Source organism: Littorina saxatilis, linkage group LG7, assembly GCF_037325665.1.
Source record: "Littorina saxatilis isolate snail1 linkage group LG7, US_GU_Lsax_2.0, whole genome shotgun sequence".
Classification (NCBI taxonomy): domain Eukaryota; kingdom Metazoa; phylum Mollusca; class Gastropoda; order Littorinimorpha; family Littorinidae; genus Littorina; species Littorina saxatilis.
In genome coordinates, this window is record NC_090251.1 from 37,827,005 (window position 1) to 37,840,896 (window position 13,892).

General features: G+C 41.3%; 1 protein-coding gene and 1 long non-coding RNA gene across 2 annotated transcripts in view; both read right to left on the minus strand.

The window, feature by feature from the left end:
* The window catches only part of LOC138971394 (dihydropyrimidinase-like), a 48,614-nt gene that overhangs the window by 27,950 nt on the left and 6,772 nt on the right, over positions 1–13,892 (minus strand). The window lies entirely within an intron of this gene.
* On the minus strand, positions 3,964–12,887 carry LOC138971391 (uncharacterized). Its single transcript, XR_011457238.1, has 5 exons — positions 11,899–12,887; positions 10,286–10,399; positions 9,336–9,441; positions 8,429–8,581; positions 3,964–7,050 (listed from the first exon to the last, which is right to left on the minus strand). It is a non-coding gene; the product is annotated as an uncharacterized lncRNA (long non-coding RNA).

Here is a 13,892-nt window from a genome sequence, read left to right on the forward strand (position 1 = left end):
AACTACAAATGTAGAAATGTCGTCTGCATTTTGTATATTTTAAAAGGTTATTTTTGTGCACAGAACATACATCTGCAGGGAGGTTTGGAGGGTGAAGTTAGGATCTGTTAGGAGGCATACAGCATCACACTCATTTTGTGTGTGTGTATTTTGTGTTGACAGATAAGACACTGTCATTCCAGCAGAAACCTGTGATGATGCACATTTTATTGAAGTGACCAGCTGAAATTGTATGTACGTTGTTATGAAATTGACAAATGATCCCTGCTTTGCAATCCTGGGTTAATGATATTGCCAAAATTAAAACGTGGAGGAAAAAGTGAGTGTAAACCTATTCTTGTGGTGGTGGTGGTGGTGGTGTGTGTGTGTGTCTGGTTAGTGTGTGTTTGAGTGTGTGTTAAACAAACAACGACAAACAACACCAAACCTACATCAAACAAGCACAACAAAAACAAATTACACAAAAAAATGGCAAAAATCAGAATATCAACTGAGAAAAAAAACCGTGGCTGAATGCAATACTTATTATAACTTAAAAAGTAAAAGTGTGCGTGTGGATGTGTGCGTATGTTTGAGTGTTTTAAACAAACAACAAACCTAAATTAAAGAAGCACAACAAACAAACAAAAAACCTGGCAAAGTTCTGAACATTAACACAATGCTGCTGTCTGCTTTGAGGGGAGGAATAAAATGACTGAAGCCGGACTGCCGAGAGGAGGAAGGAGGGGGAAAAGAACACGCAGACATGAAAACACACACAACTCCATGACAGATAAACTGCTTATGTTCAAAAATCAAGAATATTTAAGCGTGCACACACGCACGCGCACACACACACACACACACACACACACACACACACACACAGACTCTCCTCGTGAAAGTAAAGGTAAACTCGAACTTGAAGGTAAGTATAAATGTTTGATATGGAAGAAACCTGTGATAAAAGTCTTTGTATAAATCATCGGTACCAACAAAATTCAGTTGCCACAACGCGTAAAAGGACATACTGTAGTTTCAAATTAGTAACAATCTAAGCCATTTTAATCAGCACTGGTGTCCGGCAAGCACTAACAGATACAACAGCACGTGTATGCATCTTGAAGTAATAAGACCTTGAAGTAGGCCTAGAGTTTACACTATGCATTATGTAATGCTTTAATTCAGCTGCCTAACTGTGGAACTTTGCAAATGTGTGAGGACCGTTTCACAAAACAGACAAAACACCCTCTCAGTTATTTACACAAATCAGTTCCAGAATGTGCGTGTTCCTTTTCCGTCTCTACAAATTAATGTTATCTGGGGGGAAAACGAATCATTGTCGCTTCCGCCCTCAGTTATAATTGCCTGAGCATAATAGGAAATGCAACAGGTGTAGTCTTCCGCCTGATTTTTAGTCAAGATATTTCGACACAGAATGTTTCTTTCTTTTTTCTTTGTATGTTCACAAGCTCACATACAATCATTTATGCAACACTGACAATAAGACCAGACCAGAGTTGTGATTGAAATGGGCAGTTTATTTAATAAAGCTCCAGAATGAATAAAAATACATGACAAAATAAGGTGGTCCCGCTGTACAAAGCCGGTTACCAAACACACACACACACCAACACACACAAACACACTCACGCACGCACACACACTCACACACACACACACACATCACTCACACACACACACACACACACACACACACACACACACACACACACACACACAGTAACATTGTACAACTTACTGTCACATTCAAGCGGGAACACCAAACAAAACGTATCATCAAATGAAACAACATTTTAAGTGGTCAACTGAGCAGATGACCACAAACCACACTTGAAATCTTCACATTTTAACACTTTCTCCTGTATCCACAAAAGTCATTTATGCTGACTAGATAATGACATAATAAAATGACATCAATAAAACCATTCCCTTTTTTATTTTAAAGAAAAACAAGAAAATTAAAATAACGCAAAGAACTGATGCTCAGTAAGGTTGGGTATCGATCTCAAATGTGTGCATAGCTAATTACATGTAACCGGTATGGACTGGGGCTAGAATTGGCCTTTCTGTCAGGCAACTCGGCCTCTAATTGGTTTTATATTGTCTGATCCCCCTCCAGAAAAAAAAACAATACCATTTGCCCCGTGCTTCTGCGCCCACACAAAATATTCGGGAATAAGAAAAGTTCAAATTTTAGGCACCCCACATACAACCCTAATTGTCAGTCAATTACTTTACTGCAATCAACGTTGATTTTAAAGTACCATGTCATTATTATTTTGGAGATAGATTTGAAAAAGTCCATAATTGCAGACTGCGTATTGGTATGAGTGATTTGAATTTTGATTTATGTCAGCGGCACCTCAAGGAATGCCCCAAATGTGAGTGCGGTTACCCAAGGGAGACTGCTGAGCACTATTTGTTGCATTGACCCTTGTGTAGAGATGTACGATTATTGTCAATTGATAACTGATTATAAGTTTATTGAAATATTATTGAAAGGCATCCCGCAATATTCCCGGAATGTCAATCAGACCATATTCATAACTGTACAAGAATTTATTAAGACAACCAGGCATGTTCCGTACATGAGCCTCCACATTTTATTCACTGTAATGTTCATTTGACACTGTCATGAGACAAATGCTGCCTGACCAATTGTTCTTCGTAATTTCTCTCGTGTTTTGTGTCCTTGTTTCGACTTATCGATTATGGCCCAATCGTTATGTAATTTAGTGCCATTTTCGCCGATCACAAAATGTATTAACTTTGCGTGTGTGTCTTCTGTGCATTTAATATTATTGTGACGTGACCCACTCTTCCAACATTTCTGGCGCTCCAAGTCTTCGTCGTCCTTTTTTTTCCCCCTTATGCTGAATTCTGTTCTCTCGTACCCCATTTCTTTTTGTTTCTTGTTTTTACCCCCACCAAGTTCTGTACTACCACCCCCTCCATTTTTTGATTGCTTGCGCATCAGGTTTGTCTGTTTGTTTTCGATGTCTGAAATGAGTAAATGTATCTAGTCCGCCATCATGCTAAACTTTGTTATGTACATACCAGGATGACTTAAAATAAGCATTTATGCTTGAGTTATCTTAAAAAAACAATGCATTGTTTCTGTCATGATAACAAATTGAATAAAGTTTTGTAAACCAATGGACTGATTATAGTTGACCCTGATATGTGATTACGGGATAGTGTCACATTAATTTATTTCTACTTTCACTTGTACTTTTGTACTTAAAACAAATCACTGAAATGTAAAAGTTATTATTTTTTCCATTGTGAAGTGTCGTCAGTCTCCTCAAGGTAATGCAGTCAAACTCAACCAAAAGTTGGAGGGGCTTCTTCATACTTTGTGTGTGTGTGTGTGTGTGTGTGTGATTTCTTTTGACACTATGCACGTTTGTATATAACCGCCTGTGCACAAAAAGAAGAACATAATCGAATCTTATCATTCATTTTCGCTTAATTGATTGATTGGTATGCATGTTTCTAACAGTGACCGTTACCAAAGTGAGTATAGTGCGCTTCCCAAGCATAAAACGGTGCATGACTCTGGATTTGCGTCTGAGATATTGACACATCACTGTGAGAAAAAGCGTTAATGAAAAAAGAAGACTATTTATTTTCCTTGAGCATTATCTTAAAGTGGTGTGCCAAAAACTTTTAAATTCAAAAATTCAATATTTAACTTTAGGAAAAGCACTGTAGAGAGAAAACCACGCTTGTGTGTTCAGAATAGTCTCCATGTGGTATCAATATAAATGATTCAAATGTATGGAAGAGAAGCTGTTTCTGCTGGATTAATACACACACACAATTGTGCACTCACACATAAGCACGCATGCATGCTCTCACACACACACACACACACACACACACACACACACACACACACACACACACACACACACACACAGAAACAACAAATTCATTATGACAAAACCAAATACGAAGTCCTATTTCACAAATTTTATATCTTCTCCTTTTCACCATATACAAATACAGTCACGGAGTACATTTATAAGGCCAAATTATTAAGAAATATTATTTTCTGTGCTTGAATTACCCAGTGTGTAGCATGATCACCACGAAGGTACAATTCACAGAAGTTGAGTAATCACTTTACAAAACCCATACCAGTACCACATTGTTATGTTAAATCCTATTTATATTAACCCACACAAATAGAAGAAGATAGCTTTGTGAAGACTTTCATTTTCCAACCAAATGCTGTTCAAAGATTATTCTTTCTTTCTATATTTGGTGTTTAACGTCGTTTTCAACCGTTCAAGGTTATATCGCGACGGGGAAAGAGGGGGGGGGGGGGGGGGGGGGGGGATGGGATAGAGCCACTTGTTAATTGTTTCTTGTTCACAAAAGCACTAATCAAAAAATTGCTCCAGGGGCTTGCAACGTAGTACAATATACTACCTTACTGGGAGAATGCAAGTTTCCAGTACAAAGGACTTTAACATTTCTTACATACCAATCAATATGAGGCTTATATTGCGCGTATTCTGTGGGTACAGTTCTAAGCTCGGGGATTTTATTTTAATTTTATTTTATGCAATTTATATCGCGCACATATTCAAGGCACAGGGATATATTTATGCCGTGTGAGATGTAATATTGTTTTACACAATACATCACGCATTCACATCGGCCAGCAGATCGCAGCCATTTCGGCGCATATCCTGCTTTTCACGGCCTATTATTCCAAGTCACACGGGTATTTTGGTGGACATTTTTATGAAAATTTATCTATGCCTATACAATTTTGCCAGGAAAGACCCTTTTGTCAATCGTGGGATCTTTAACGTGCACACCCCAATGTAGTGTACACGAAGGGACCTCGGTTTTTCGTCTCATCCGAAAGACTTGAACCCACCACCTAGGTTAGGAAAGGGGGCAGAAAATTGCTAACGCCCTGACCCAGGGTCGAACTCGCAACCTCTCGCTTCCGAGCGCAAGTGCGTTACCACTCGGCCACTGACACGATACACCAACACGATATCAGCACTCCAGATTTTTATCTCGCAGTTTTTCTGAAGGACTTTGCATTTGAAAACTATTCTCAGACAAAATATGAGTTTAAACTGCAAGTACATGTACAGGGAGTCTGAAGGGTTCAAGTCGGATGAGATAGACTACTGTTGTGGCAATCTTCGAATTTGAAAATAATTTTTTTAAAAGAGTAAAACTCATAGTTCTTCTTCTTCTTTGCTCATGGGCTGAAACTCCCACATTCACTCACAAATTTGCACGAGTGGATTTTTACGTGTATGACCGTTTTTACCCCACCATTCAGGCAGCCATACGCCGCTTTCGGGGGAAGCATGCAGGGTATTTTTGTGTTTCTATAACCCACCAAACTCTGACATGGGTTACAGGATCTTTTCCGTGCGCACTTGGTCTTGTGATTGCGTGTACACACGAAGGAGGATAAGGCACTAGCAGGTCTGCACATAAGCAATGACCTTGGAGATCAGAAAATTCTCCACCTTTAACCTACCAGGCGGCCGCGATTTTGACTCATGACCTTCTGAATAGGAGGCCGATGTCTTATCCACAAGAACACCGAGCCCGTCCAAACTCCTAGTAAAAACAACAACTGCAAATCTGGGAGCAAAATGTAAACGGTTACAGTTTCAACTATCCTTCCCCTTTATATCAGCATTTTTGGAAACCTAAACGAAAGAGTATTCAAGAACAACAGTCACGGATTCAGATTTAAAAAAACAAATGGTAACTATGCTTTTTGGAAATTCTTTCTTTAATTGGTGTTTAACGAAGGTTATATCGCGACAGGGAAAGGGGGGGAGATGGGATAGAGCCACTTGTTAATTGTTTCTTGTTCACAAAAGCACTAATAAAAAAAATGCTCCAGGGGCTTGCAACGTAGTACAATATACTACCTTACTGGGAGAATGCAAGTTTCCAGTACAAAGGACTTAACATTTCTTCCATACTGCTTGACTAAAATCTGTACAAACATTGACTATATAAGAAACACTTAACAAGGGTAAAAGGAGAAACAGAATCCGTTAGTCGCCTCTTACGACATGCTGGGGAGCATCGGGTAAATTCTTCCCCCTAACCCGCGGGGGGTCTTTTTGGAAATGCGCTTCAGACAAATGCCTTTATGTTACTCACAGCAAAATGCAAGAATAATTGGGGACCATATGGGATGGGGCAAATTGGGAGGGAGCAATTCGGGACACCACCATAAATATCTACCAAATATTTACAAATAGCTATCTTAGTACATGCATAACATGCTGTACCAATACACAATTTCTTTAAATAACTATGTAAGGATTATTGGCAGTCTCCCGGAGCATGTTTCACGCTATCCTGCGATCAGGACAAGCGACTGACTGTGATGTGTATGCTGTGCGGCGTGCGCTACATAAGAAACCTTTTTTTAAATTTGTATTAAATATAATCACCTGAGCCACGAATGGCTAGCTGACAGCGGCTATCTTTTACACAACAAATTCTGAACTGTGATGAACTCGTGACCGCTGATTTTTAAAGGCAAGGGGTATCATATTGTGCGCATGGCATACACATCCAAGTTGGTCGTTTGTCCCGATTGTGGGATACAGCCCATCAGAGGCGTAGAGCGTGCTCGAGATGTTTTGAAAAACCTGACTGCAGTACAGGGATTTTTACACCTCCGGACTGCTGATAATCCTAACAGAATTATTTTCAAAAACCGTCTATTGCCTTGAAAGCAAACCTGGAATTTCTGATGCGAGTTGCCAGAAAGAAAGTTCACTAACAAGATCCAGGCCAACACCACCCCCCCCCCCCCCATCCCCCTAAAAAACACTAAGGAGTGAGGTGAGCTTAAATAACTAATTAATTAATCAATCAATAAATTCTCTGCTGAAATCCCCAACTTCGCGCATCGAAGCTATGAAAAACAGGACACTGCCACGTTTCCATTCAGCTAAACGCCACACCATTTTCAAGAGGGGATGTCTCAGGAAGAAAGATGTGACGCTCCCGATTCATATGTTTCAGAAGACAGCCCACCTGAGAAAAAGAAGAACACAATATAGAAATAATAACAACCTGTCAACCACAAATACATTAAAGTTTTTCAAACAGTTCACTAATCCGACAAACTCATGCTCGTTTCTGGTGCATTTGATAAAGCCAATTACGGGTAGATGCTAGACAACAGCAAAACCACCACCACATAACAACACAAGATTGTTTATGGTTGTTTACAGTCTCTTGAACACAGGAGTCAATCGAGACCATATATATAACAAGAAGCATAAACAGGGTTCCTGCAGGGCAGAGCTGATACAATTCAAGGAGTTTTCAAGGACATTTCCAGGACCAAATAAATGCTTTTCAAGGACATGATTTTCCCCAATTTAATGCAAAGCACCAAGCTTACCTTCAGGAAGGGAAGCAACTACAGGTGACTAGTAATAGTTAGTTCGTCTGCTTTAATTTGTTTTCACTCGATCTTTTATTCTCCCAAAATGTGTGTACTGTATTTGACGAAAAAAAAGGGGGTTGCATTTTTTTTTAAATAAGACAAGCTGCTGACGAAATGTATAGGCAACAATTTGGAAAAATCAAGTACTTTTCAATGACTATTTAACAAAACTCTATTTTCAAGCACTTTTCAAGGCCTGGAAAAGGTTTTCCAATTTTCAAGGAGTTTTCCAGGGTTCAAGGACTCTGTACGAACCCTGCATAAAAAAGCACTTCAGTTTGAAACCCAGGTTCAATGTAGTAAATGATATTGCATCAATGTTCCATCCATCCTCAGCACTTTCAAAACCAGTTTCTTCTAGGTCATACACACCTTTTCCTCGATTGATCCACAGTACATCAGATCGCTATTGTTCTTTTTATGATTTGCACCAAGGGAATGATTAACATTTCTGTCTTAGTCATATGTAACAAGCTTTAAGCAAAAGCATAATATTCTACACATTCACATATTGTAAGGTTGAAGGGGTCTATGTCGACCAAAAGAAGGTGTATTCCCCATAGCCATAGGTGTTTTCCCTGTGTACCGGGAATACAGTTGGATTTTCTGTAAAGAAGTATAATATCGTACAATCTTGCGCCAAGCGCGTGACTGCGGTTAGATAGGAGAATCTATTTAAAATCCTGAATTCGCGTGCGGCATCCAATCAAGCAAAACATGCTTCGACCGTTTATCAAAACGGATTTAGTTAAAGAAACATCTGCACCCCCACCCCCAACAGCCTGGTATTATGTTTTCCTCGCTGGTACTCTCGTCCATTGAATCACTTTCACAAGCTTGAAGTAATTCCATGGCGTCTAACGGAAGTATATTCCCTGTATATGTACAGGAAATTAACATACAGGGAATACAGCCACTGTTGGTCGACATAGACCCCTTCTAAAGTGCTGCAGTAGTTACCTTTCCCTCCAAGGACCAAGCTGTTCATCCACTGTAGGGCTGACCGGGGTTCCCCCTTAGCAGAGTGAGTGGCGAATCCTGGCTGATAAATTTCCTTTCATTTTCCATGAATGAAGAATACCAGCTGGGTTCTTTTATTCATGGACCTGTGTTCTGCAACACACACAAATCAGCCACCAACTTGTAAATATATGTAAAAGAAAGCAAGTGGCAATCTGAATAACAGAATACAAAATGATCAATCCACACAATCATACTTCAGCACTGAAAGTCCACAAAATGAAGCACTGCTAGTACATGTACTTCTCATAATTTACTGAAACTTTACTCGTCAAAACAACCATTTGTTTTATCAACTTTACTCACATGTGGCGAGTAGATTAACATTTCTACTCACCATTTACATGATTTTTACTCGCCATGGCGAGTAATTGAAAATACTCGCCACTTTCAGGCCTGTACTTGTGCATGAGATGTGTTTACCATCCATATGCCCAGACCATGCGCTCTTCTGTTGTGCTCAGAACAGTAAAGAGTTGCTTGCTGGGGTGGTTGTTCATAAGTTAACAGTTCACAAGAGGGCACAAACAAGAGCAAAAACACAGGTGCCTGATTCAAACTCATTCAAATGCAGAACCTTATTTTTGCATGAACAGAGTAAGACATGATTCTTACATAGCTGACCCTACCCCTGGCAGAAAAGTGCTTGAAATTGTCCATGTGGTCTCTATTGATCAGTACATTTGATGCGTATTTGTGATACATATATACTGATATAGAGACAAGTAACAAGTGGACATTTCCTCTGACACCTCTACCATTTGTACACCTGCACAAATCTCCTGCCATAGACTACAAAAGGAAAACATACAAATCAAAACAAACACAAATTTAACCTAATGTTTACCTTTCAGCAGCAGAAAAGGCTGTGTTTTCTGAGGTGTCTCAGAGTAAAGCCACGGTGTTGGAGATCTATGCAAAACTAGGCTGTAGGCAAGGTCCAACATCTTTAGCTGCACACACAAAAAGAAGAAGCAAGAAATCACATGACATAGATGACATTCCTCACTAGTACAAAACCACAACTACACTAGTCAACTACCAATGTAAGAATCATAGTCCTGCAAGATTACCCTCTTAAAAAGTAAGATTGCTTTCATTCAAACACTACCGTGGGACCAAACTCCCCCCCCCCCTCCTTTTTTTGAGTTTTTCCTACATGTGTGTTGATGTTTCCATTAATTCCAAGCCCTGAAACTGTGAACTTGAGATCTTTATGTATGCACACAGTCACAGGCTTAATAAGCTATTCAGAAACCAAGCAGAGTCTGCACAACGTCAATTCTGAGAAATAAATCCCCACAACCGGTTTCAAGGCCACACTTCCGACTGAGCTATTGCTTGCCATGCCAACCTCCACCCCCATTTGGAACATGCACAACTAGTATACCCATACACATGTAATAATACTGCTTGCCTTCCTCCCCCACCCTCCAAATCAATAAACACTAAATGTATGCAATCAGTAATCTTTTAGTTAGTAGTTGACTACCATCACTACTCTCTCCACACCCACCCACCCTCTTGCACACCAGCGACACACCCCCATCGCCCAATCATTTCCATGATTCTCTCTGCCATATAGTTATTCTAAACACTAAGATTATGACACATTTGTTTTCCAATTAGGAACATAAAAAATTACTGTAAAAAAAATGTACAATCATGCACTCTCTGAGTCTGACAAGAGAGTGTGAGAAAAGTCAAGAAAGCAAGACATGTGTGACATAACTAAATCTTCTAATCTATTCCTGAGATTTACTCTTGACAGCTTAAAATGGAACCTCATGCACTTACTGTTCTGAATTGTAGAAATTTCTTGTAGTTATAGCAGCAAAGGCAGTTTTATTGGGTACCACCAGGTGTCACTCTGTCATCATCTGATCAAGCATTCAAGCAAATGGTTCAGCACTGAAACAGTAAATAGCAAGATTGTACAGAAAAATACACAAACTTTCTCATTAATTTGTATCTTCAACTTCACATTATTCATAAATAATGATACCTTACTTTGACTAAGTTTGAGTAGGATTAACACCATGCAGAGCCAGAAGTTAACTTGAAATAAAATAACTATACGTTACTCAATACTGCACTCAATGAGTCAATTGTCAGCAAAGGTGATAATCAATGCAAGGTAAAACCAAAGGATGCAACTCAGTCAGCAATTGCAAAAACTACATAATTCTAATCAAGCTGTCAGTTTCATTAGCTATCAGAATTCAAAACATGTTCTTGTTTTTGTTGTTGCTGTTGTTCATGACTACATTAATGTATCTCAGCATTTCTAGTTTCTACACTATAGCCATTAAAAAAAACAAAAGAAGTGTCCCAATGTTTAATGAAGCGCTCTTGCAATTAAGTCACAATTGTTTGCAGTTGCTGAGAAAAGCTAATAGTAATAGTCCTTACAGTAAGTTGAGTAACAAATTATAAACAATTGCTGTTAACACTCATAGTACAAGAGAGCAAACCACTGCAAAACTATAGTCATTTATCAATGTTATGCTTGCCATCCACCCCCGACCCCAAACCTCTCCCATATTTTATGTACATCAGACTAGTATTCTTGTTAGTTCATTTCAGCTGTAACAGTGACAACACGTTTGCACACTACAGACCTGGAAGTGGAAATGTTAACACATGGAGTGCTAAATTTCAGGATACAATCTGTTTGTTTGTTTGCTTAACGCCCAGTCGACCACGAAGGGCCAATCAGGGCGGTGCTGCTTTGACATTTAACGTGCGCCACACACAAGACAGAAGTCGCAGCACAGGCTTCGTGTCTCACCCAGTCACATTATTCTGACACCGGACCAACCAGTCCTAGCACTAACCCCATAATGCCAGACGCCAGGCGGAGCAGCCACTAGATTGCCAATTTTAAAGTCTTAGGTATGACCCGGCCGGGGTTCGAACCCACGACCTCCCGATCACGGGGCGGGCGCCTTACCACAAGGCCAACCGTGCCGGTCATACAATCTGTTTCAAAGTACAAACACTGGCAATCGGAGAGAACAGTGTTACTGTAAGTCTTTACAGTAACATCAAACAGTATCCCCTCTTTTTGGTAGTACAGTGGAACAACACTTTTAATATCCCCTGATTAAAGACTCCCTCCCTTTTAAGACCCTGTTTTCTCAGATTTGTCTGTCCACAACCTCTCTATATTTACTCTCATCTCAAGACTTCTTCCTTTCAAGACCTGATTTTTTCAGATTTGTTTAGGTCCTAAAAGGAAGGGGGGGGGGGGGGGGGGGGGGTTCGATCGACTTTACTGGTACCGTGAAACCGAAAGTGACCAAGTCATCAAGGGCACGTATATTCCTGCTGCTCTGTTAGCACCGATCATATTTTAGAAACGTTGCACTCTGTCGTCAACACGAATGTAGGAATAAAAATAGTATTACCTTCACCAGCTGTCTCCATGGAGTCGAAAGACCATCGGCCGGTTTGGCTCGCTTGTGCCATTCCTGGATGAAAATTGAAATGACCCTGGCTGCTCCGTTCTTGGCATCAATGGCAGTGCAAAAAAAGCGAATCCCGACTCCCATCCAGGATAAGCTGTACGGCACGGCGGCGTCTCTGCAGATGACCACTACATTTGGACGATTTGGACTGGCAACAAGCAGAAGAAGATACAGATAAGGTGGCGGGAGTGATGTCCCTTCGCTGCAGTGACTAAAAATACAAAACTATCTCAAAATAAAAACACAAGGAACGGATGGGTAGTTAAATTTGTGACAAAAGAAATTAAACGTTCAAATGACTTACCACCCCCCTCTGCTATGTCAGTTGCGAGTATGTCAGTATGTGTTTGTGTTTGTGTGTGTGTGTGTGTGTGTGTGTGTGTGTGTGTGTGTGTGTGTGTGTGTGTGTGTGTGTGCCCGGCAGTGTGCCCGTCAGTGTGTACGGTACGTGTGTGTGTGTCAGTGTCATTGCCGGTGTGTGTGTTTACGTGTGTGTGTCACAGTGTGTGTGTGCGTGCGTGTGTGTGTGTGTGCCGGTGTGGATGTGTGTGTGTGTATTGTGTGTGTGTGTGTGTGCGTTCGTCAAGTTGTGTGTGTCAGTGTGTGTGTCAGTGTCGATCAGTGTGTGTGTGTTCTAGGCCAGGGGGGATTCCCAAGGTTCCTGGGTTCCGGAAGCCCACCCACCCCCCTTACTGACTCCACAAATGTACCTTTTGCCTTTTTCTTTCTGCGAATGTATGTATTCATTTGCTAATTTGTTCGTTTGTTTGTTCGTTCGTCAGTTTGTTCGTTCGTCAGTTCGTTCGTTCGTTTGTTCGTTCGTTTGTTCGTTCGTTCGTTCGTTCGTTCGTTCGTTCGACAGTTCGTCCGACAGTCCTTCAGTACGTCCGTCAGTCCGTCCGTCCGTCAGTCAATCCGTTCTTCAAGTTCAGTCCGTATCAATAAATTCCTCTTGTGCAGGGCCCAATACAGGGGAGAGGGGGGGGGGGGGAATTCCTGTTGGTGGGACAACCCCCCCCCCCCCCCCACCCAGGCCTAACTGTGGACCTCCTCCAAACGTTTGACAAATGCCCTGAAAATGGGCCAGATTGCACACAATTATTGTTTATTGTTTGCTTGTTTATTTGTTTGTTTGTTTGTTTGTTTGTTTGCTCGTTCGTTCGTTCGTTCGTTCGTTCATTCGTGGGTTGGTTCGTTCGCTCTTTCGTTCCGACCTTCGTTATTTCCTTCGTTTATTCGTTCCTTCGTCCTTTTAGTCCGTCCGTATGTCCGTCCATACGGTCCGTCCGACAGTCTGTCTGTCAGTCCATCAGTCCGTCCGTCAGTCCGTCCGTCCTTCAGTCTGTATCCGAATAGATTCCTCTTGTGCAGAGGGTTGAAGGAATACCCTGCAGGACCGGATCAGGAGGGGTTACCCGTAACGCCCCCCCCCCCCCCCCTCCCGCCGCCCCCCCCCCCCTCCCCCCGTCCCTCCGTCCGTCCATCGATCGGTCCGTCCCTCAATCTGCCCGTCGGTCCGTCCGTCAGTCCGTCCGTCAGTCTGCCCGTCCGTCCGTCCGTTCTGGTTCGTTTCATTGTTTATTTATTTCGCACACATCATTGTCAACTTGTGGATATCCTGAACAAGGCGGTGCGCGAGAATATCTTCTTGTTTGGATAAAATAACATTTTGCTCTGAAACAAACCACACACAAATTCCACTGCTTGAGCATCGTTTCAGTCTAACCGAACTGAGGGTATACCTCATCTTCAGAAGGAGAATAAGCGACAGCATGCTCTTCTACCATATAACATGTCACGTGAGGTCGTTCAGACCGGAGTGGAGGTATATCTCCGAGGGATCAGGGTATACTTTCAACCCGCTGCACAAGAGGAGTTTATTGATACCTTATGTTCGGTCGTACCGGTGTGTAATACCTCGAGAGAGAGAGAGA